At 46.3% G+C, this 23,111-nt stretch overlaps 1 protein-coding gene across 1 annotated transcript in view; it reads left to right on the top strand.

Moving 5' to 3' along the window:
* LOC126101628 (high affinity copper uptake protein 1-like) overlaps positions 1 to 23,111 on the top strand; it is an 848,466-nt gene that overhangs the window by 472,763 nt on the left and 352,592 nt on the right. The window contains exon 2 of the mRNA XM_049912311.1: positions 2,009 to 2,057. The gene's annotated coding sequence lies outside the window, so the exon portion shown is untranslated. The remainder of the gene's footprint in view (positions 1 to 2,008; positions 2,058 to 23,111) is intronic.

The raw sequence follows: 23,111 nt of genomic DNA, 5'->3' as shown, positions 1-23,111 counted from the left end.
ATATTATTCAAGTACTAGTCGAACGAGGGATTTGTTGGCTGTCTAATTCGTGCATAGACTGCCATAGCTGAGGACTCTTCCTCTAAATCTTACAGTTAACCTGGCATCTGCCTAACATACAATTAACTTTTATTTTTAACGGATGTAACTGCTTCCGGTGATTGTTCTGCAATCTTGTAATCATAGAGTCAAGTGTCGTTATGCATGTGCTTAACAGTACTAGTTGTTGTGGTCTTTAGTCTGAAAGTTGGTTTGATGCAGCTTTCCATCATGCTAGTCTCTTATGCACAAACCTCTTCATACCTGAATAACCACTGCAACCTAATTCTTGTATCCAAACCTTAGTCTCCCTCTACAATTTTTACCCCTCCCCCCCTCCTAACCAAACTGACAATAACTTAATACATAACGATGTGGTCTATCAATAGATCCCTTCTTTTACTCAGGTTGTGCCATAAATTGCTTTTCTCCCCAAACCGATTCATGATCCGACATTAGGCTTAAGTCCCACCCATCCAAGTTCAGCTTTGCTTTCTAGCACCACATTTCATTCCAAATAAATTTTCATCTATCGAAATTACCTGAATAGTTCCCATTATCTCATGATATACTTTGTAAATTCATTTTCGTCTGCATGTATACTTGGCACATAAACTTGTGCTACTGAGATAGGTATTGCCTTCATGTCTGTCATGGCTACGATAATGCGTTCACTGCGATGCTAACAGCAGTTTACCTGCGTTCCTATCTTCGTATTCATTATTATGCCTACTTGTGCATTATTCTTATTTAATTTTGTGTTGATAACCCTGTACTGTCCCGACCAGAAATCCTTCCCGTCACTGCTTTTCACTAATTTAACTTTCAGTTCCCCTTTTTACATTCTCTGACCTACCCACCCAATTAAGGGACTAACATTCCACGCTCGGAATACTAGAATGCCAGTTTTATTTGATGTTTAGCAATTACGTGAGTCGCATATGATGAAAACTCTTTATTTTCAGACCGCTTTAAAACAGGAAGAGGCAATTAGTACTTGTCATAGCAACTAGCTGGCAACGGCCTTGCCACAGTGGATACACCGGTTCCCGTCTGATCACCGAATTTAAGCGCTGTCGGGCGTGGCCGACACTTGGATAGGTGACCATTCGGGCCGCCATGCGCTGTCGCCATTTTTCGGGGTGCATTCAGGCTCATGATACCAATTGAGGGGCTACTCGACCGAATAGCAGCGACTCCCGTCAAAGAAAACCATCATAAGGACCGAGAGAGCGATGTGCTGACCACACGGCCCTCCTATCTGCTTCCTCAGCTGAGGATGACACGGCGGTCGGATGGTCCCGACGGGCCACTTGTGGCCTGAAGACGGTGTGCTGCTGCTATAGAACTGGTTGAATTAAGGACTGTGATGTCGAACGCAACAAGACACAGAATAGCAGCATAAATAAAATAACAACTGATTTAATGTAAAAGCTATTTAAACGAATCATTATCCTGCCAGAGTGGTCTTCGTAACCATGATGATGATGATGATGATTGTTGCTTTTAAATAGTCGTGGTGGCTTTCAGTGACTCTACTGCAGTAGTACGTTAGGAAACATACACGGTTGAAACTGTAATACGCTAGAAATTTATACAAGGAAAAAAATGTAAATGTATTTTTATAATGCAGTCGGCCACATTTTCAGTCGCTCAGCTCAGTTTCTTGTAGAGGCGAATCGCATGGTTCGATCTAGGAACGGAGTTTCATGAGTGAAATGGGACCAACTGCTTTAATTCGTAAGTATTATTTAGCAATTTTTAACATGAGAAGAAATACTTTCCAATGGTATTTTCAATCTTTCCATAAATGTAACGAGACGCACAGACGGGACGATGGGATACAGTCCATACTTTTGGCTTAAGTATTATTTGAGTGTATAAATGTTTCATTTTATTTTGATGTTCTCCTAGTCATTCCCTTGATTTGAAGAGTATTATGTTCATTGGATTGTTTCTCTTCTTACAGGTAAATAACGTTACGGAAACAACTTGAGCTCACAGGATAGCAGTAAGCAGTAAGTACTCGTCTGTACCATGCATCGACATATTTGACGTACTCTTAAAGTGTGCAGGCCTAACTGTGTAGATCCTACGTGTGATTATGGTCACACAATGACGGAAAAAAATCGCAACACCAATAAATAATTAATGCTCAGTAATGAAATTTCGGGAATAGATGTGTCTAGGTAACGTGTCTAAGTGATTAACGTTGCAGGATCATACGTTAATCTAAGCCCGAGGTAAGATATTGCAGATGTGAAACGGTGGTACATAATAACCGGTGTAACCGCCAGAATGTTGAATGCAAGCATGCAAACATGCCAACTCTGTGTCGTACAGGTGCGGGATTAGAGTTTGTGGGATGGAGTTCCGTGCCTGTTGCACTTGGTCGGCCAATACTGGGACGGTTAATGCGGTTAATGGTGGAGCTGACGTCGGACGATGTCCCCTGTTGCTCAACTGGAGACATATCTCGTGATCGAGCAGGCCAAGAAAACATGTCGACACTTTGTAGAACATGTTGGGTTGCAACAGCGGTATGCGGGCGAGAGTTGTCCTGTTGGAAAACACTTCGTGGAATACTGTTCATGAATGGTACAACAAGCAATCGAACCTCGAGATTGACGTACGGTTTTGCAGTCAGGGTGCGCGGAATAGCCACGAGAGTGCCCCTGCTGTTCTAACTGTTTTAACTTGTGAAAATCGGATTTACACTCCTGGAAATTGAAATAAGAACACCGTGAATTCATTGTCCCAGGAAGGGGAAACTTTATTGACACATTCCTGGGGTCAGATACATCACATGATCACACTGACAGAACCACAGGCACATAGACACAGGCAACAGAGCATGCACAATGTCGGCACTAGTACAGTGTATATCCACCTTTCGCAGCAATGCAGGCTGCTATTCTCCCATGGAGACGATCGTAGAGATGCTGGATGTAGTCCTGTGGAACGGCTTGCCATGCCATTTCCACCTGCCGCCTCAGTTAGACCAGCGTTTGTGCTGGACGTACAGACCGCGTGAGACGACGCTTCATCCAGTCCCAAACATGCTCAATGGGGGACAGATCCGGAGATCTTGCTGGCCAGGGTAGTTGACTTACACCTTCTAGAGCACGTTGGGTGGCACGGGATACATGCGGACGTGCATTGTCCTGTTGGAACAGCAAGTTCCCTTGCCGGTCTAGGAATGGTAGAACGATGGGTTCGATGACGGTTTGGATGTACCGTGCACTATTCAGTGTCCCCTCGACGATCACCAGTGGTGTACGGCCAGTGTAGGAGATCGCTCCCCACACCATGATGCCGGGTGTTGGCCCTGTGTGCTTCGGTCGTATGCAGTCCTGATTGTGGCGCTCACCTACACGGCGCCAAACACGCATACGACCATCATTGGCACCAAGGCAGAAGCGACTCTCATCGCTGAAGACGACACGTCTCCATTCGTCCCTCCATTCACGCCTGTCGCGACACCACTGGAGGCGGGCTGCACGATGTTGGGGCGTGAGCGGAAGACGGCCTAACGGTGTGCGGGACCGTAGCCCAGCTTCATGGAGACGGTTGCGAATGGTCCTCGTCGATACCCCAGGAGCAACAGTGTCCCTAATTTGCTGGGAAGTGGCGGTGCGGTCCCGTACGGCACTGCGTAGGATCCTACGGTCTTGGCGTGCATCCGTGCGTCGCTGCGGTCCGGTCCCAGGTCGACGGGCACGTGCACCTTCCGCCGACCACTGGCGACAACATCGATGTACTGTGGAGACCTCACGCCCCACGTGTTGAGCAATTTGGCGGTACGTCCACCCGGCCTCCCGCATGCCCACTATACGCCCTCGCTCAAAGTCCGTCAACTGCACATACGGTTCACGTCCACGCTGTCGCGGCATGCTACCAGTGTTAAAGACTGCGATGGAGCTCCGTATGCCACGGCAAACAGGCTGACACTGACGGCGGCGGTGCACAAATGCTGCGCAGCTAGCGCCATTCGACGGCCAACACCGCGGTTCCTGGTGTGTCCGCTGTGCCGTGCGTGTGATCATTGCTTGTACAGCCCTCTCGCAGTGTCCGGAGCAAGTATGGTGGGTTTGACACACCGGTGTCAATGTGTTCTTTTTTCCATTTCCAGGAGTGTATATGCCACCTGAAGTACACACACATGTATTCGACACCTCAAAACAAACACCTCCAAATCCTTTAAAAATTATTCTGTAATAATGTTGTTACGATGTATATTCTTTGTACTTTGCGATAATGTCTTCTCTTCTGCTACACGAACCTTGCACCCAGAAGATTCCAGACGTCATATTTGTTTACAAATATGTCAGTATACATGTGATGTGTTACGACAGCGAAAGGAACCTGTGACCACTGGAGGTACTCTATTTACTTATTTTATGTTTACCATTAGATATCAGTTTAATTTTTTGTCAGAAGAAACCCAAAACCATGTTCTTAAATAGTGTCTTGTTTCTCCACTAGACAGTGCCACAAGTTCCTCCAAAAAATCGTAACACAACACACACACAAATGCCACACTAACTAATGTAACTCCACCCGATGATGGAGGTTTAAACCTTTGAATCGCGTTGTGGAGATAAATAAAACGGTGACTGGTAACAGTAAACTTGTTGTTTCATTTAATGATTTCCAAATGCTATATTGAGATATTATTCGTGTATTTCAACAGTAAAATGTAATTAATTTTTAAAAATTGCTCATGTTATTTTACCTGCCTCAAAGAGTGCTACAGTTTATTGTTACGATAAACATTTTGTTTTCGACCTTATTCAATTGTCACTTATAAGTGACATGGCGACTCATGAAATTTCGTTTGAGTCCTTGAGCGATCGCTTCACGAGAAGTTATAATTTCAACGGAAAACTGGATATTTAGCTGTAATAAATCGACCATAATGTTACAGTTTTATTCTTGTAACAACTGCTAGGATTCGGCTATGCTATTCTTCTGTGTGTTGTTTCTCCCAAAGTTTAGTTTACGAGGTACTGAGCCTGTGCAGTCTTCACAGTAAAGGTAGTCGGTCCCGGTAGATTGAGATTTAAATGAAATCGTTGGCGTGGATCGTGAAAGTCATGAAAACTCGGGTGGCACACAGTTTTAAATCTGTTGGAGAAGTTTCACTTTATGAATTTTGGTCATCCATTCAAAGACAAACCACTCGTTCTAGACAGAGTAAGTGTGGTTTTACTACGGAAGGTAACATGTTGTTTGACTGGTTTTTCATTATCCTGATTGCCACCTGTACGCAATGAAAGGGCCTATAGAGTAATCCACGCATGTTTTACTAGCGTTTCTCAAGCACACGCGGACGAACTACAGAGTCGAAGTAAAACATAAAATTATAGAATAAGATATGTCTGATAACCCAGAGATAATTGCGGACTACATGATCACGAGCTGAAATCGTCATGACGAACGAAGGAAGGCTTACTTGAAATGTCGTGGTTCACCTCGTCGATGAAAATGTTGTCCCTCGATCGTTCACCGGAATATTTGAGGGAAAGTAAATATCCAACAATATAATAATGTCTAAAACACCAACTATATAAGGCAGGTGTGAAACAGCATTACTCAGCGTTCTTCTGATGGTCCCACGTATATGTTCGAAGCGTCGTCCCTTTACTTTTATATCTACGCCCTCATCGTAACTTCGTCAGCTCCTAAGTAACAAAAGTGTGACATCCATTGAAGCAGTGCCGCGGATAATTGTCTTGTCAGATAGGAGATTTAACTTGGAAAGCTACCACTTTGGATTTTGGAACTGATATTTCTAGATCGCACGCGTTTTCAATCTGTTATTATTTGGACACGCATCGTTAAAGATTGTGTTGCGTTTTTATAAAATTACGATGCTACCTATTCTGACGTATGGGAAACCCACTCTTGCGCAGAGTTAACCTTGAGGTACGGACAGATATGTTTTTCGCCCAGAAATCGTAGAAATGGGAAGATATTACCAACCGAATGAACGAAGGGAGACATCTTAAGCTATTACAGACGTAAAGGACGGAGATACCTTCCAAGACCGAAGGAAAAAAAGAAAAAGGAAAAAAAACTGAACAGCCGAAACAGGCGTTTGTTCCATATGGTAAAGTGAAGAAAATAAGATTTAGTTGATAATGATTTTGAAGCAGCAATATTGATAAATTAGGGAAAGGAACTCGTTACGAATTTATGCAGTGACCGAGTCAAACACAAGATGAAAGATGCATGTCGCTGAAGTGTAAAAGATGCAGTAAACTTTGACCAGTAACATGTCTACAGAATGTGCCATTGCCTTCCACAGCGGTGCTACTTTATCCGCAATATTCACAGGACAAAAACTTTCTAAAATACTGTTTTAGCCGCGACACACGTGTCATAAGCTTTTGGCTCCTTGAAAAGTTTTCGTTGTGTAGGTTTCGGTCCGAAGCCCGCACGAGATTCTCTTTGAATCCCATTTCTGCCTCTGTGGAGGGCGTTGGCTCTGCAAACACCGGCGTCCTTCCCCAGAGGACGCAGTACTAAGAGTCGTGACTGCTGCCGTTGCTACTGACGCTGCCCGGGCGTCTTCTGCAAGAGTAGGTCGCGCAACGACACCAACTTCGGATTTGCACAGCTGCGACACTCGGCAGAGATGAGCAATCCACTCAGCTGGCACCCTGCCAGCAAATACGCTGCGCCCAGTAGCCGAGACCCACACTCGAGAGAGGCGTTGCTGCCGGGTTCCGTTTGCTAGACTCGCAGTGATTGCCATGATAAATCCCCCAGCATTTAGCATGTGCTGCACTACCGACGTATACTACAAGGATCATCCCTCAAGGGTAATATTTTTCAGTGGGAAATAATTCATTGGCTTCTGTGAACGTAATATACCATCTGATCAAACGTATCGAGACACTTATTTGTGGTCCGTAATATGGGGTGCGTCCACACTTCGCTTTATGACGGTTTTGACTCCGCTAGTGACACTTTCAATGAGGTCTCTGGACGTCAGAGGAGGAATCGCACCCCATTCTTCCTCAAGACCCGAAACAATTGGGACTGGAACGATGTTAACGTTCAAACTCATCCGAAAGCTGTTCCACTGGTAGGTTAGTTTATAAATAAATAAATCTTCTGCTACCAGTCACGATTTTTCTTTATTTTACTATTCGCACGACGCGTTTCGAGAAATAATTTCCATTTTCAAGTGCGTTTTTTATGTGTGTTAAGCCATTTCTTTTGACGTTGTCAGTGTGTGTGAGTCTGCTTCATTTTGTTGACTTTTACTGTAATACATAAGAAACGCGATTTTTAGTTGGGTATCAATTCCTTCTGTGAGGTTAGTGGCTAAAGTTTGAGAACAATTTGTACTTACAGTTTTCTAATGGTCCATTTGTGTAGAGTCTCACACACACTTAACATCATACACAACTTGTACACTTTACACATCGAAAATATCTTATATAAACAAAACAGTTACAAAGATCTTCTTACAGGTAGTTCACAGAGATAACATTATAGGTCTTCCACAGATTATGATATGCTTTTGTACAGAGGTTATTTATCTTAACAATTTGGCTTATGAATTACTTATATTGATTTTACAGTTGTGCTTATTTCTATGTTTTACTATTTTTATTTAAGTATATTATCGAAACATCTGAAGAAATTCACTGATTCACTTTCAAGTTTTTCATTTAATATTGTATCTTCATATTTTCTGTAATGTGAATATATCTCCAGTTCTTCAAGCAAATCCATTTTATGTCCTTTATTTAGTCGGTGGAGTACTTTGACATTTTGCTCTATTTTTCCAATTGGGTGCCCTGTATTATGTATGTGTGTTGCTATTGCTGATGTAGTGTGTTTGTTGTGTGTGTATGCTGTAATGTGCTCTGTGTACCTGGTGTTGATATTTCGGCCTGTTTGTCCTATGTAGAACTTGGAGCATTCCTGGCATGTTATCTGGTATATTCCAGAGTCTGAATATGGATCATGATTACACTTTATATTATGTATTAGTTTTTGGTGTAGTTTATTGGATGTAGAAAACCCAATTTTTACTCTGTGATTTTTGAAAATATTTGCAATTTTCTGTGATACATTGCCTATGTATGGAATACTAGATATATATTTGTTTTTATCTTTTTCTTCTGTGGTGCAGTTTGTACCTGGGTTTCTCTTCACTTTGTCTAAGATTGTGTCAACCATGGAAGCATTGTAACCATTGGCAACTGCAATCTTCTTCACTGTGTTTATTTCTTGTTGCATATTTTCCTGGTTCAATGGTATTTTTGTTGCCCTATGCAGCATTGACCTGTATGCTGCCTGTTTATGGATATTTGGGTGACATGAGGTTGCAGGGATTGTGGTGTCAGTCATTGTGTTTTTCCTATAAATTTTGTATGTGAATGTGTTGTTGTGTCTTGTAATATTTGTGTCAGGAAGTTGATACTTTTATTTATAAACAAACCTATTATACCTACAGTCGCAGGCTTTCAAAAACCATTTATAATGGATCAAATCAGACTGTTCCACTGGGTTCAGGTGGCGACTCCGCTCAGACCAGTCCATTTCAGGAATGTAACTGTCCACAAACCACTGCATCACAGGTGCTTTAAGAGGAGTAGGACGTCAAACGGGCCGACTTGAAGCAGTAGAGGAACCACAGGACATTTTAGTTTCCACTGTCTATATTTTTACAAATAGATTCATAAAACTTCAGCAGTCGACAGTTGTGGCACTGTTAGTTAGGTAAGCCCATCCACCATGGCAAGGCCGTACCACATCGGCTGGGAAAATCGGTTTTTAACGGTCCTGAGATCAAAAACCGCATAAAATGCAAAGTGACATCGTTTGTTAAGTATCCCGAGGCCAAAATTCGTATAGAAAGCAAAATGACATCTGTTTCCAATTGTCGTAAGACTGGTGCAATACATATTGACTATACTGTCCACCGTTTTGTACACAAGGTGTAACTCCATGTTCCACAACAGATCGGAGTGTCTCGGGAATCACGTTCAGAGCAATGCGTACCTTTAATTCAGCTACGTTCGTAACTGGAGCATTGAACACAACATCTTTCAGATCCCACAGCTACCAGTCACACGGATTTAGATCAGGTGGGTGAACGGCCAGGCTTTAGGGTACAGATGGCTCATAATTCTAGCGTTTCCGAAATACGAGAGTTGACTGAAAAGTAATGCCTCCACCTTCGTAACTCTTCAACAGTTGGCAGCATTGGTATGCGGCAGATACTGGCTTGTCCCGTAGCCTCTTCTCTGCAGCTCCAGTTGGCGGGAAGCCTTAGCATTGAACGATTGTGTTGTTACAGTGTTAAGTATGGAACCCTGCGCAAACGGTCGGTCAATGCGATTTAAGCAACGTGAAGTCACTGAATTCTTGACAGCAGAAGGTGTCACCTCAAAGGACATTCATCAAAGAAAGAAAGCAGTTTATGGTGATTGTGTTAAAGTGTTTCGAGGCGGTGAAATATTGCAGCCGTCTTTCTCTGTTTGCTATTCATAATTGAATTTAGTATTATTGTTATTAGTGAAGTGCAACCAGCGGTATTTTCTGCCTTGTGGCCGCCCCAGTTACGTGCACTGGAGGTTAGCGTAATTTTGCGGCAGTGTACCTTTCCTCGTCGTGTTGATGCTGTCCGACATGGCGTGTAGTTAGACAGCCTCTTGTGTTATACTGTGCATTGCTGCCCGTCTCTTCGCCCTTACTTAAAAATATTCCATCGTTGCACCGGTGACCGGACGTTAGGCGGATTGATTGGTTAGTCGGTCGATCGGCGCTTAAGCTACCTCTAGTGTGAGTTGCCATCCTGTTAACAGGAGAACAACTCTTGGCTGCCTGTCTCACCGCTTACACAGCTGTAGTCACCTTCCTCGTGAGTTGCCATCCTGTTACAGGAGTACAACTCTTGGCTGCCTGTCTCACCGCTTACACAGCTGTAGTCACCTTCCTCGTGAGTTGCCATCCTGTTACAGGAGTACAACTCTTGGCTGCCTGTCTCACCGCTTACACAGCTGTAGTCACCTTCCTCGTGAGTTGCCATCCTGTTACAGGAGTACAACTCTTGGCTGCCTGTCTCACCGCTTACACAGCTGTAGTCACCTTCCTCGTGAGTTGCCATCCTGTTACAGGAGTACAACTCTTGGCTGCCTGTCTCACCGCTTACACAGCTGTAGTCACCTTCCTCGTGAGTTGCCATCCTGTTACAGGAGTACAACTCTTGGCTGCCTGTCTCACCGCTTACACAGCTGTAGTCACCTTCCTCGTGAGTTGCCATCCTGTTACAGGAGTACAACTCTTGGCTGCCTGTCTCACCGCTTACACAGCTGTAGTCACCTTCCTCGTGAGTTGCCATCCTGTTACAGGAGTACAACTCTTGGCTGCCTGTCTCACCGCTTACACAGCTGTAGTCACCTTCCTCGTGAGTTGCCATCCTGTTACAGGAGTACAACTCTTGGCTGCCTGTCTCACCGCTTACACAGCTGTAGTCACCTTCCTCGTGAGTTGCCATCCTGTTACAGGAGAACAACTCTTGGCTGCCTGTCTCACCGCTTACACAGCTGTAGTCACCTTCCTCGTGAGTTTCCATCCTGTTACAGGAGTACAACTCTTGGCTGCCTGTCTCACCGCTTACACAGCTGTAGTCACCTTCCTCAGGTCGATCCAAGGATCACTGTCCGTGGATCACTACGTCTTATTTGGACAAGTTGTCACAATTGTTTAAAATTTACCCTAATGTTTTAACATGTTATTGCCTTCCCCACTAGTAATTCCGGCCTGCAGCCGTTAATTGTTCGTAACATTGCTTGTGACCTTCAGCCGACAAATAATTTTCAATCCCGTTTTGCTGAGGCCTTCAGCCGTCACTGTAGCTTGTAACAAGCTATTTATTAGAAAAGGTTTTAGTTTTTTTAAAGTGTAATTGTCCACCTTATTTGTAATTCAGGCCTTCAGCCCTAGTGTATTCTGAAATAACTTCTGGCCTTCAGCCGACGAATAATTTTGAACCTTCTTAATCAGGTCTTTAGTCGTTGATTATGTGTAACATTGCTTGTGGCCTTCAGGCGACAATAATTTGCAGTTCTTCTAATCAGGCTTTCAGCCGCCAGTGTAGTAAAATCTTTTGAAACTGATAGTTGAAAGTCTGTTTTTTAGAAAAAAGTAAGGTGTATGTGTTTCTGTGCAATAAACGGTAACTGATTAGGCCCCGTCCACACCTTTCCTGCTTTCCCTAAGTCCCACGTTTCACAAGTAGTTCCAGAGCGAACGTTTGCCTTGCTGGCTGGTCAGCAGGAAGCAGCTCCTGAAAACGGGCGAGTTCGTACGCAAAGCAATGCACCATATTTCGTAGGATTTTATGCATTTCTCGCTGACAACGTTCGGGCAATTCACCACTCTCTGCATACCCCTGAGCGTTCGGAACTTATCCAGGGCTACTGGAATACAGTCACCTGTCTTCTAAGAAGACTTTACCAGCAGCGTTCCATCCTTCATGGTGACAGTCTCGGACAGAAACTCAGGAACAGCCGTGTGTCGGTCGTCTGTTGATATGCATATTTTAACCCTGCAGCGCCGTCTATTGGTCAGATTTTTGTTAAAGGTTTTTTTTTTAACTGTAACGTAAGGTAAGGTTCTCTGAATAACTTTGCCTGTTGTTTGAAAAGGGATTTAGGCCCATCTAAATTGTAGGGAACAATCACTTGACATATTAAGTTTAAAAGGTCGCAACGGATAACGCAATGAATAATTATGGGGCAACCAGAGAAAACTACGTCCCGTTAGCTACACTTGTGCCAAGAACTACGTATTTTAGTAGCATAATCATTAATGAAGTAAATGTGACTCTATTTTCAGACTATTGAAAAGGGATAAATTAAACGAGCACCGAAATAGCTTCAAATAATGAAATATTTATTTTGGCTAAGATTTCGCATGATAACATTAGTCTTTTGTATTTAATAGATAGACGAAACATTCTCGATACATTTATATAAACGAACCTATGGCCTCACGTTCGCCTTAATCTGGCGAGTCCTGTGGGGTGGGGGAGATCTGTAGAGCACGTGGCCACTGCTCAGTTTCGAAAGACAAACACTTACGTGCCCTAAATCCACATGCCGAAATTGTTGATAGCATTTTTGCAAGAAGTGTTGTACATACCTCGTGGTTGGCATCGAGCAGGATTTTCGGTGGCTGCATGACTTTGCGTGAGCCGCTTCCAATGAAATCGATTCATTCCTTGCCAAATGTACGCTCGATAATTTAAAAGTCCACCACAAATACAATAATATGGCAAGCCAAAATTGATAAGGCTTGGGGTACGATTTGAATCTAGGGACCGCGTGGTCGCGACTGACGGAACTCATCTTATTACGCCACTGATTAACTGAAACAAAATTATTACCGGAACCTAAATGTTAATTCAAAACAGCTAGAAGAAGCAATTGTTGAGATTAAAATTATTCCTGTCTTCCGAACAACTCCCTGTAACCGTCACATGGAGCCCTATCCGAACCGCCCGAGGTGGTGGGGGAGGCCCATGACCAACCTCTGCTACGAAAAACGTGTTTGCTTTACTCATCTTTGGCCAAGCCCTCCTGTTCCTGCTCTCTGCCATCCACCGACACCGTTTAAGTTGGTAGAAGATTAGGAAACCCACGACTTCTCTGGTCCGTCTGCTACTTCATTTAGTTCATTCACACTTGACCACACACTTTCAGGAAGGGTGAGAAATGGAAATCAGGACACAGGACGTGCTCATGAGACTGAAAAGAAATGTGTCGATCCATATTGTTTTTACAGGCATGCAATTCTCGGAGCAGAGATTAATTAGTTGCATAAAGATTGATTAAAATTTACAATATTACATGTCAAGTAGTATGAAGATTTGTTTTTGCACTGCCGGCCGGGGTGGCCGAGCGGTTCTAGGCGCTACAGTCTGGAACCGCGCGACCGCTACGGTCGCAGGTTCGAATCCTGCCTCGGGCATGGGTGTGTGTGATGTTCTTAGGTTAGTTAGGTTTAAGTAGTTCTAAGTGCTAGGGGACTGATGACCTCAGAAGTTAAGTCCCATAGTGCTCAGAGCCATTTGAACCATTTGTTTTTGCACTCATTTGTAGTCATGTAACGACACCTATTGTGGTAGAAGAATGAGATTTTCACTCTGCAGCGGAGTGTGCGCTGATATGAAACTTCCTGGCAGATTAAAACTGCGTGCCGGACCGAGACTCGGACCTTTGCCTTTCGCGGGCAAGTGCTCTACCAACTAAGCTACCCAAGCACGACTCACGCCCCGTCCTCACAGCTCTACTTCTTGCGTAACTCAGTTGGTAGAGCACTTGCCCGCGAAAGGCGAAGGTCCCGAGTTCGAGTCTCGGTCCGGCACACAGTTTTAATCTGCCAGGAAGTTACCTATTGTGGTGTTACACTTTCCCCCTGCGTCAGTAATGTGCCATTCGAATTTGACGTGATTATAAGTAGCGGTTTTCTGTCTACAATGTTTTAAAACTGGAATTTTAATTATGGATTCGATGTACCGGGTGATCAAAAAGTCAGTACAAATTTGAAAACTGAATAAATCACGGCATAATGTAGATAGAGAGGTACAAATTGACACACGTGCTTGGAATGACATGGGGTTTTATTAGAACCAAAAAAATACAAACGTTCAAAAAATCTCCGACAGATGGCGCTTCATCTGATCAGAATAGCAATAATTATCATAACAAAGTAAGACAAAGCAAAGATGATGTTCTTTACAGGAAATACTCACTATGTCCACCATCATTCATCAACAATAGCTGCAGTCGAGGAATAATGTTGTGAACAGCACTGCAAAGCATGTCCGGAGTTATGGTGAGGCATCGGCGTCGTTGTTATCTTTCAGCATCCCTAGAGATGTCGGTCGATCACGATACAATTGCGACTTCAGGTAACCCCAAAGCCAATAATCGCACGGACTGAGGTCTGGGGGCCTGGGAGGCCAAGCATGACGAAAGTGGCGGCTGAGCACACGATCATCACCAAATGACGCGCGCAAGAGATCTTTCACGTGTCTAGCAATATGGAGTGTTTTTTTTTTTTTTTTTTGTTCTAATAAAACCCCATGTCATTCCAAGCATGTGCGTCAATTTTTACCTCTCTATCTACATTATTCCGTAATTTATTAAGTTTTCAAATTCATACTGACTTTTTGATCACCCGGTATATCATGTTTGACACGCCCACACCCTAGTGGTGCGGTTGCAAATATGCCACGGCGCGTATTGCCAAACGAAACTATCGACTGTTATGTGTCGTTTCTCTGTACGTCTTGCAGTTTTCGGGCAGTCGTCTTCTGGAGCCCCGGACGTACTTGTGGATGACTCTGTGTTCATTTCGCTTTGCCGGATGGTATGGCCAAGATCAGGCAGATGTGGACGAGCGGCCTTGCCTCGGCGCGCGCGCTCTCAGCTGCTCTCCTGTGCGGACGATCGGTGGAGCTGCGTCCTCCGCACGCCTCCCCTGCCTGCTGCTAACAGGATCAGCAGAGATTAAAACCAACAGCGACCTCACTTCCTCCGGCACGGCGCGATACCCCTGCACCCAGAGGAGCATGACGAATGCGCGGAAGGGCCGGCTTCCCGGATTATCTGCACTCCCGTAATTAAATGTCGCGCCGTGTCCCTCCGGTCGCGCCTCTTCCGCCACCGGTCCGATTCAATTACACGGGAGACGCTCGCTTCTGCCTCGGCGAACCCCGCTACCTATTCGCAATTTTTAGGATGAGAGGACTGCACGTCACGTGTCTCAACTCCAGACCCTTGTGCAGAATGTACCACCCTGGATTTCCCCTGAACGAGCCTACGCAAAATTGCGGGGGGACTTAAAAAATTAAATTACACATGTCGTCCCACGCCAAGACAACCGTGCAAAGTGAGTGACGCATTGATAGAAGAGATACATGTTGTGGGATTTGTGCTAGCGTAGTTCTGCTGCAGTACAGATAACAGGTGTATCACAGCTTCACGCCGGCCGCTGTGGTCTAGCGGTTCTAGGCGCTTCAGTCCGGAACCGCGCTGCTGCTACGGTTCGAATCCTGCCTCGGGCATGGATGTGTGTGATGTCCTTAGGTTAGTTAGGTTTAAGTAGTTCTAAGTCTAGGGGACTGATGACCTCAGATGTTAAGTCCCATAATGCTCAGAGCCATTTGAAGCATTTTTTCACAGCTCCAGAGCGAAATAGTGGGGCAATTGGAAACTTGCTCCAAAGTTGACGTACGCGAGACAACACGACTCTTGTATGTAAAACGTCCAAATAGCACACAGATTAACCGTAAAATTCTGGCGATTCCTGTACCAAACACACTCTAAGAAGAAAATGGAAAATGTGATGTACATGTAAAGATAAAAAAATCATTACAATTTCAAAAGTACACGATAGTTTGTTCCAGAGAAAGAGCTTCACAAATTGACCAAGTCAATAACGCGTTGATCCATCTCTGGCCCCTATGCAAGCAGTTATTCGGCTTCGCATTGATTGACAGAGTTGTTGATTGTCCTCATGAGGGATGTTGTTGTGGTCTTCAGTCCAGAGATTTGATGCAGGTCTCCATGCTACTCTATCCTGTGCAAGCTTCTTCATCTCCCAATACCTACTGCAACCTACATCCTTCTGAATCTGTTTAGTGTATTAATTAGCAATGGCGGAGGTGTCGTCGGAACGAAACAAAATTTTGATGTAGCCCTCCACGCGCGGTATGTCACAGGTCATCCGGCTAGTCTGAAATCAAAATTGAGTTGACGTTACCGAAGTATATAAGATTCTTTAGGAGTTGTACCTCCCTTAAGTTATTTGGACCATATGAAACAAAATGGCGGCCATTTGAAAAAAATAGGGTTTTTTCATCGATTTTTCGACTTCGTCTGCCAAGTAAAAATATTTATAGTTGATGGATCAAAATAAAAATAGTACAACTCCTAGGCAATTTAGTTAGCTTCGTCGGGAATAAAGAATCATGCCAAACGGTTTAGTAGATTTGAAGTTACCGCACCGCACGATAAAAGGAAAGTCATTTCGAGAAAAACGCGTTTGAAGTTTTGATTACGTATAAATGCAATATTATGCAACCTACGTTCAATCTGTTATTCCTGGTCCTAAACTACTCCTTCCTCTTCCTCATATAGGGCGTTCTGCTGAATCTGGGCCATCCTGCGCTGCTCTAGAGCCGCTCGTGCGGCTGTGACAAGCGGTTTTCTGCCGCTTGAATCCGGTGGTCGTCCGAATGCTTGGCTAACTGCGTCGAATAGAGTCCCAGGGTGACGTCCATCGTTGTCGTGGTCTTCAGAATTGCTGAATACCCTTCGTTGAAGCTGCTCACTGCCAGGAAAGTCGCAATCTCCGCAGTCTTCGCACCAGAATGCAAATGCTTGGTTGCTAACTTCCAAACACACGCGTTCAAACTTTCATCTGAATTTTGTGTGTTTACTCCCAAGCGCCGGCACAATAACTCGTCCTCCGAAAGAAAAAAACTGGCGCTTGAAAAAGGCTTACATTTTAGCAAGATAATGCCCGCCCGCACACATGAGAACGTGGGGAAAATTTTGGCGATCTAACACGCCAGTTGGACAGAATTTGTAACGGTGTCCCTCAGGATGATATCGGAATAATTACTTTCGTAAGGGCCAGACGTACCAGCGCCTTATTGACTGGGTCAGCTTGTCAAGTTCTTATCTCGAGGCACTATTGCCGGAATTTAGGAAACGACCATTTGAGGCCGACTGGAGGTCGAGCCCACTGCCGCCAATGTACGTTTCGCGTAAGGATCACTAATATACAGGGTGATTCAAAAAGAATACCACAACTTTAAAAATGTGTATTTAATGAAAGAAACATAATATAACCTTCTGTTATACATCATTACAAAGAGTATTTAAAAAGGTTTTTTTTTTCACTCAAAAACAAGTTCAGAGATGTTCAATATGGCCCCCTCCAGACACTCGAGCAATATCAACCCGATACTCCAACTCGTTCCACACTCTCTGTAGCATATCAGGCGTAACAGTTTGGATAGCTGCTGTTATTTCTCGTTTCAAATCATCAATGGTGGCTGGGAGAGGTGGCCGAAACACCATATCCTTAACATAGCCCCATAAGAAAAAATCGCAGGGGGTAAGATCAGGGCTTCTTGGAGGCCAGTGATGAAGTGCTCTGTCACGGGCTGCCTGGCGGCCGATCCATCGCCTCGGGTAGTTGACGTACAGGTAGTGCTTGAACCAATTTCAGACGATAAGGTTTCATAACTAACCTTTTTTGTAGGACTCCATACAGTTGATTGTGGAATTTGCAGCTCTCTGCTAGCTCTGCCAGTCGATTTTCCTGGGCTGCGAACAAATGCTTGCTGGATGCGTGCTACATTTTCATCACTCGTTCTCGGCCGTCCAGAACTTTTCCTTTTGCACAAACACCCATTCTCTGTAAACTGTTTATACCAACGTTTAATACACCACCTATCAGGAGGTTTAACACCATACTTCGTTCGAAATGCTCGCTGAACAACTGTCGTCGATTCACTTCTGCCGTACTCAATAACACAAAAAGCTTTCTGTTGAGCGGTCGCCATCTTAGCATCAACTGACGCTGACGCCTAGTCAACAGCGCCTCAAGCGAACAAATGTATAACTAAATGAAACTTTATAGCTCCCTTAATTCGCCGACAGATAGTGCTTAACTCTGCCTTTTGTCGTTGCAGAGTTTTAAATTCCTAAAGTTGTGGTATTCTTTTTGAATCACCCTGTAGTATAAGAGAAATTATGACTCATACGGAGGTTTTAAGACAGTCGTTTCTCTCTCGCTCTGTATGCGAGTGGGACAGGAAACGAAATGACTTTTGGGGTACGTCAAACCCTCCGCCATGCCACGTACGGTTATTACTGGTTTGATGCAGCCCGTCACGAATTTCTCTCCTGTGCCAACCTCTTCATTTGAGAGTAGCATTTGGAACCTACGTCCTCAGTTATTTGCCGGATATATTCCAATCTCTGTCTTCCTCTAAAGTTTTTACCCTAGAATCGCGAAAGTTGTACCCTGATGTCTTAACAGATGTCCTGCCGCCCTATCCCTTCTTTTTGTCAGTACTTACCATACATTACTTTCCTCGCCGATTCTACGGAGAGACTCCTCATTCCTTACCGAATTTTCAACGTCCGTCTGTAGCACCACATTTCAGGTGCTTCGATTCTCTTCTGTTCCGTTTTCTCTACAGTCCATGCTTCACTATCATACAATGCTGTGCTCCAAACGTACTTTCCCAGAAATTTCTTCCTCGAGTTAAGGCCAATGTTTGATACTAATAGACTTCTCCTCACCACGAATGCCCTTTCTGCCATAGCTAATCTGCTTTTGATGTCCTCCTTGCTCTGTCCGTCATGGGTTATTTTGATGTTTAGGTAGCAGAATGCCTGAAATGCATCTACTTCGTGACCATCAATCTTGATAAGTTTCTCGCAGTTCTCCTTTGTGCTACTTCACATTACTTTCGACTTCCTTAGAGTTAATCTGAGCCGGCCGCTGTGGCCGAGCTGTTCTAGCCCCTTCAGTCCGGAACCGCGTTGCTGCTACGGTCGCAGGTTCGAATCCTGCCTCTGGCATTGTGTGTGATATCCTTAGGTTAGTTAGGTTCTAAGTCTAGGGGGACTGATGACCTCAGATGGTAAGTCCCATAGTGCTTAGAGCCATTTGAATCTATATTCTGTACTCATTACTGTTCATCCTACTCAGCAGATCCTTTAATTCTTCTTCACTTTCACTAACGATAGCAATATCATCAGTGAACCTTATCATTGCTATCATTTGACCTTGAATTTTAACTCCACTCTTGAACCTTTCCTTTATTTCCGTCGTTGCTTCTTCGATGTATGGATTGAATAGCAGGCGCGAAAGATTGCATCCCTGTCTTACAACCTTTTTAACCGGAGTACTTCATTCGTTTTCTTCCACTCTAATTGTTCCCTCTCGGCTGTTGTACATATTGTATATTACTCTTCTTTCCTTATAGCTTACCCCTATTTTTCTTATAATTTCGAACATCTTGCACAATTTGACATTGTCAAACACATTTTCCAGGTCGACAAATCCTATCAACGCGTCTTGATTTTTCTTTAGTCTTACTTCCATTATGAACCGTAACGTCAGAACTGACTGTCTGGTATCTTTATCGTTTCTAAAGCTAAACTAATCGTCATCTAACACATCCTCAATTTTCTCTTCTATTCTTCTGTATATTATTCTTGTTAGTAACTTGGAAGCACGAGCTGTTAAACTGATCGTGCAATGATTGTAGCGCTTGTCGGCTCTTTCAGACTTCGGAACTGACTGGATGATGTTAATTCGAAAGTTAGGTGGTATACGGCCAGACTCATACATTCTACACACCAACATTAATAGTCGTTTTGTTGTCACTTCCCCCAATGATCAACAGACAAAACTTCCCCCTCATAGAGGCCTTCAATGAACTCTTTCCACCTATCCGCCCTCTTCTCTGCATTTAACAGTGGAGTTCCCGTCGCACTCTCAATGTTACTACCCTCGCTTTTAATTTCACCGAAGATTGTTTTGACTTTTCTGTATGCAGGGTCAGTCCTTCAGACAATCATTTCTTTTTTGATTTATTTTCATTTTTCGTGATCGCTTTCGCCTTAGCTTCCCTGCACTTCCCATTTATTTTATTGCTAAGTGACTTGCATATCTGTATTCCTGAATTTCCCTGAGCCATTTTTGTACTTCGTTCTTTCACACATTAGCTGAAGTATTTCTCGTGTTACCTGTGTTTTCATCGGAGTTACCTGTGTGTTTCTTTCCAACTTCTGTGATTACCCTTTTTAGATTTGTCCATTTCTCTTCAAGTGAACTGTCTACTGAGCTATTCAGTATCGCAGTATCTATAGCCTAGAACTTGAAGCATGTTTCTTCATTCCTTAGTACTTCCTTATCCCACTTCTTGGCACGTTGATTCTTGCTGACTAGTCTTAACCTTCAGCTTACTCTTCGTAACTACTAAATTGTGATCTGAGTCTATATCTGCTCTTGATTACACTTGACAATCTGGTATCTGATTTCGGAATCTCTGCCTATCATGATGTAATTTAACTGAAATCTCCCTGTATCTCCCGTCCTTTTCGAAGTATACCTCCTCCTCTTTTGATTCTTGAACAGAGTGTTCGCTATTACGGCTGAATTTTACTGCAGAACTCAGTTAGTGTGTTCACTTGTCATTCATAGCACCAAGCCCATATCCTCCTGTAGCCCTTTCTTCTACTCCTCCCCTTACAACTGAATTCCAATTCCCCTGACTATTAGAGTTAGCTCTAATGACCAGTGTAATATCCTTATATACTTTCTCTATCTCTTCGTCTTCGGCTTGCGATGTCGGTGTTGGTTTGCTGTCGATTCTGATGAGAACAACGCTATCTCTGAACTGTTTACAGTAACTCACTTTCTGCCCTACTTTGATATTTATAATGAACCCTATTGCCGTTCTACCATTTTCTGCTGCTGTTGACAGTACTCCATACACATCTGACCAGAAATCCCTGTCTTCTGTCCACTTGAGTTCAGTGACCCGACTACTTGTGGATTAACCCTTAGCATTTGCATTTTCAGATTTTATAGCTTCCCTACCACGTTCAAACATGTGACAGTGCACGTCCCGATTCGTAGAAAGTTATCCTTTTGTTGGTTAGTCAATCTTTGTCCCATGGTCACCTCGCCCTTGGCAGTCCCCTCCCAGACATCCGAATGGGGGACTAGACCGGAATCATTTGCCAATGGATCATCGAGACACTTTTTCAGTTGATATGTGGAATAATCGGGTCTACTGCCGGATGTTTGTGTCGCTCTGGCACAATATTTCGGCCACGTAACTCGTTGCCTTCTTCAGGTGCTACCTGAGACTGCCGTATTGGAGGATCTTGTTCACTATTTATGCCCAGAGGGCGCTGGGTGCTCTCTTTGCCGTCCGCACCAACCTGGCGCAGCTTGTAAAGTGTTGTCTCTTCCCCGGTGCTCCCTCGGACGTCCGCGCCCGACTTGGTCGCCATCTGTGGCAGCTCTCTGATCCCCGTCCTGTGTCGGGCCTTCCGTTCGCGGTTCGCGGCCGCCTGGTGCTGCTCCTGAGGTTTTGGCCCTTCCCTGGTGCTCCCACGGACGTCCGCGCCCAGCAGATGGTGGACGAGCTGGGCGCGGACGTCCGTGGGAGCACCAGGGAAGGACCAAAACCTCACGAGCAGCAACAGGCGCCCCCCCCACTCCCCCCCCCCCGGATGGTGGACAACCCGGGCGCGGACGTCCGTGGGAGCACCAGGGAAGGGCCAAAACCTCAGGAGCAGCACCAGGCGCTCCCACCTCCACCCCCCCCCCCCTCGGATGGTGGACGACCAGGGCGCGGACGTCCGTGGGAGCACCAGGGAACGGCCAAAACCTCAGGAGCAGCAACAGGCGCCCCCCCTCCCCCCCCCCCCGCCGGATGGTGGACGACCCGGGCGCGGACGTCCTTGGGAGCAGCAGGGAACGGCCAAAACCTCAGGAGCAGCAACAGGCGCCCCCCCCTCCCCCACCCCCGGATGGTGGACGACCCGTGCGCGGACGTCCATGGGAGCACCAGAGAAGGGCCAAAACCTCAGGAGCAGCACCAGGCGCCCCCCCTCCCCCCCCCCCCCGGATTCTGGACGACCCGGGAGCGGACGTCCGTGGGAGCACCAGGGAAGGGCCAAAATCTCAGGAGCAGCAACAGGCGCGCCCCCCCCTCCCCCCCCCCTGATGGTGGATGAACTGGGCGCGGACGTCCGTGGGAGCACCAGGGAACGGCCAAAACCTCAGGAGCAGCACCAGGCGCTCCCCCCCCCCACCCCCCACCCGGATGGTGGACAAGCTGGGCGCGGACGTCCGTGGGAGCACCAGGGAACGGCCAAAACCTCAGGAGCAGCAACAGGCGCCCCCCCCTCCCCCCCCCCCCGCCGGATGGTGGACGACCCGGGCGCGGACGTCCTTGGGAGCAGCAGGGAACGGCCAAAACCTCAGGAGCAGCACCAGGCGCCCCCCCTCCCCCCCCCCCCGGATTCTGGACGACCCGGGAGCGGACGTCCGTGGGAGCACCAGGGAAGGGCCAAAATCTCAGGAGCAGCAACAGGCGCGCCCCCCCCCTCCCCCCCCCTGATGGTGGATGAACTGGGCGCGGACGTCCGTGGGAGCACCAGGGAACGGCCAAAACCTCAGGAGCAGCACCAGGCGCTCCCCCCCCCCCACCCCCCACCCGGATGGTGGACAAGCTGGGCGCGGACGTCCGTGGGAGCACCAGGGAACGGCCAAAACCTCAGGAGCAGCAACAGGCGCCCCCCCTCCCCCCCCCCCGCCGGATGGTGGACGACCCGGGCGCGGACGTCCTTGGGAGCAGCAGGGAACGGCCAAAACCTCAGGAGCAGCACCAGGCGCCCCCCCTCCCCCCCCCCCCCCGGATTCTGGACGACCCGGGAGCGGACGTCCGTGGGAGCACCAGGGAAGGGCCAAAATCTCAGGAGCAGCAACAGGCGCGCCCCCCCCTCCCCCCCCCCCTGATGGTGGATGAACTGGGCGCGGACGTCCGTGGGAGCACCAGGGAACGGCCAAAACCTCAGGAGCAGCACCAGGCGCTCCCCCCCCCACCCCCCACCCGGATGGTGGACAAGCTGGGCGCGGACGTCCGTGGGAGCACCAGGGAAGGCCCAAAACCTCAGGTGCAGCAACAGGCGCCCCCCCCCCTCCCCCCCCCCCCCGGATGGTGGACGACCCAGCGCGGACGTCCGTGGGAGCACCAGGGAAGGGCCAAAACCTCAGGAGCAGCACCAGGCGTCCCCCCTCCCCCCCCCCCCCCGGATGGTGGACGACCCGGGCGCGGACGTCCGTGGGAGCACCAGGGAACGGCCAAAACCACAGGAGCTGCACCAGGCGGGCGCGGACCGCGAACGGAACGCCCGACACAAATGGTTCAAGTGGCTCTGAGCACTATTAGACTTAACATCTTAGGTCGTCAGTCCCCTAGAACTTAGAAC

This window comes from Schistocerca cancellata, chromosome 9, assembly GCF_023864275.1.
Source record: "Schistocerca cancellata isolate TAMUIC-IGC-003103 chromosome 9, iqSchCanc2.1, whole genome shotgun sequence".
Lineage (NCBI taxonomy): Eukaryota > Metazoa > Arthropoda > Insecta > Orthoptera > Acrididae > Schistocerca > Schistocerca cancellata.
This window is presented reverse-complemented; position numbering and strand designations above follow the sequence as displayed.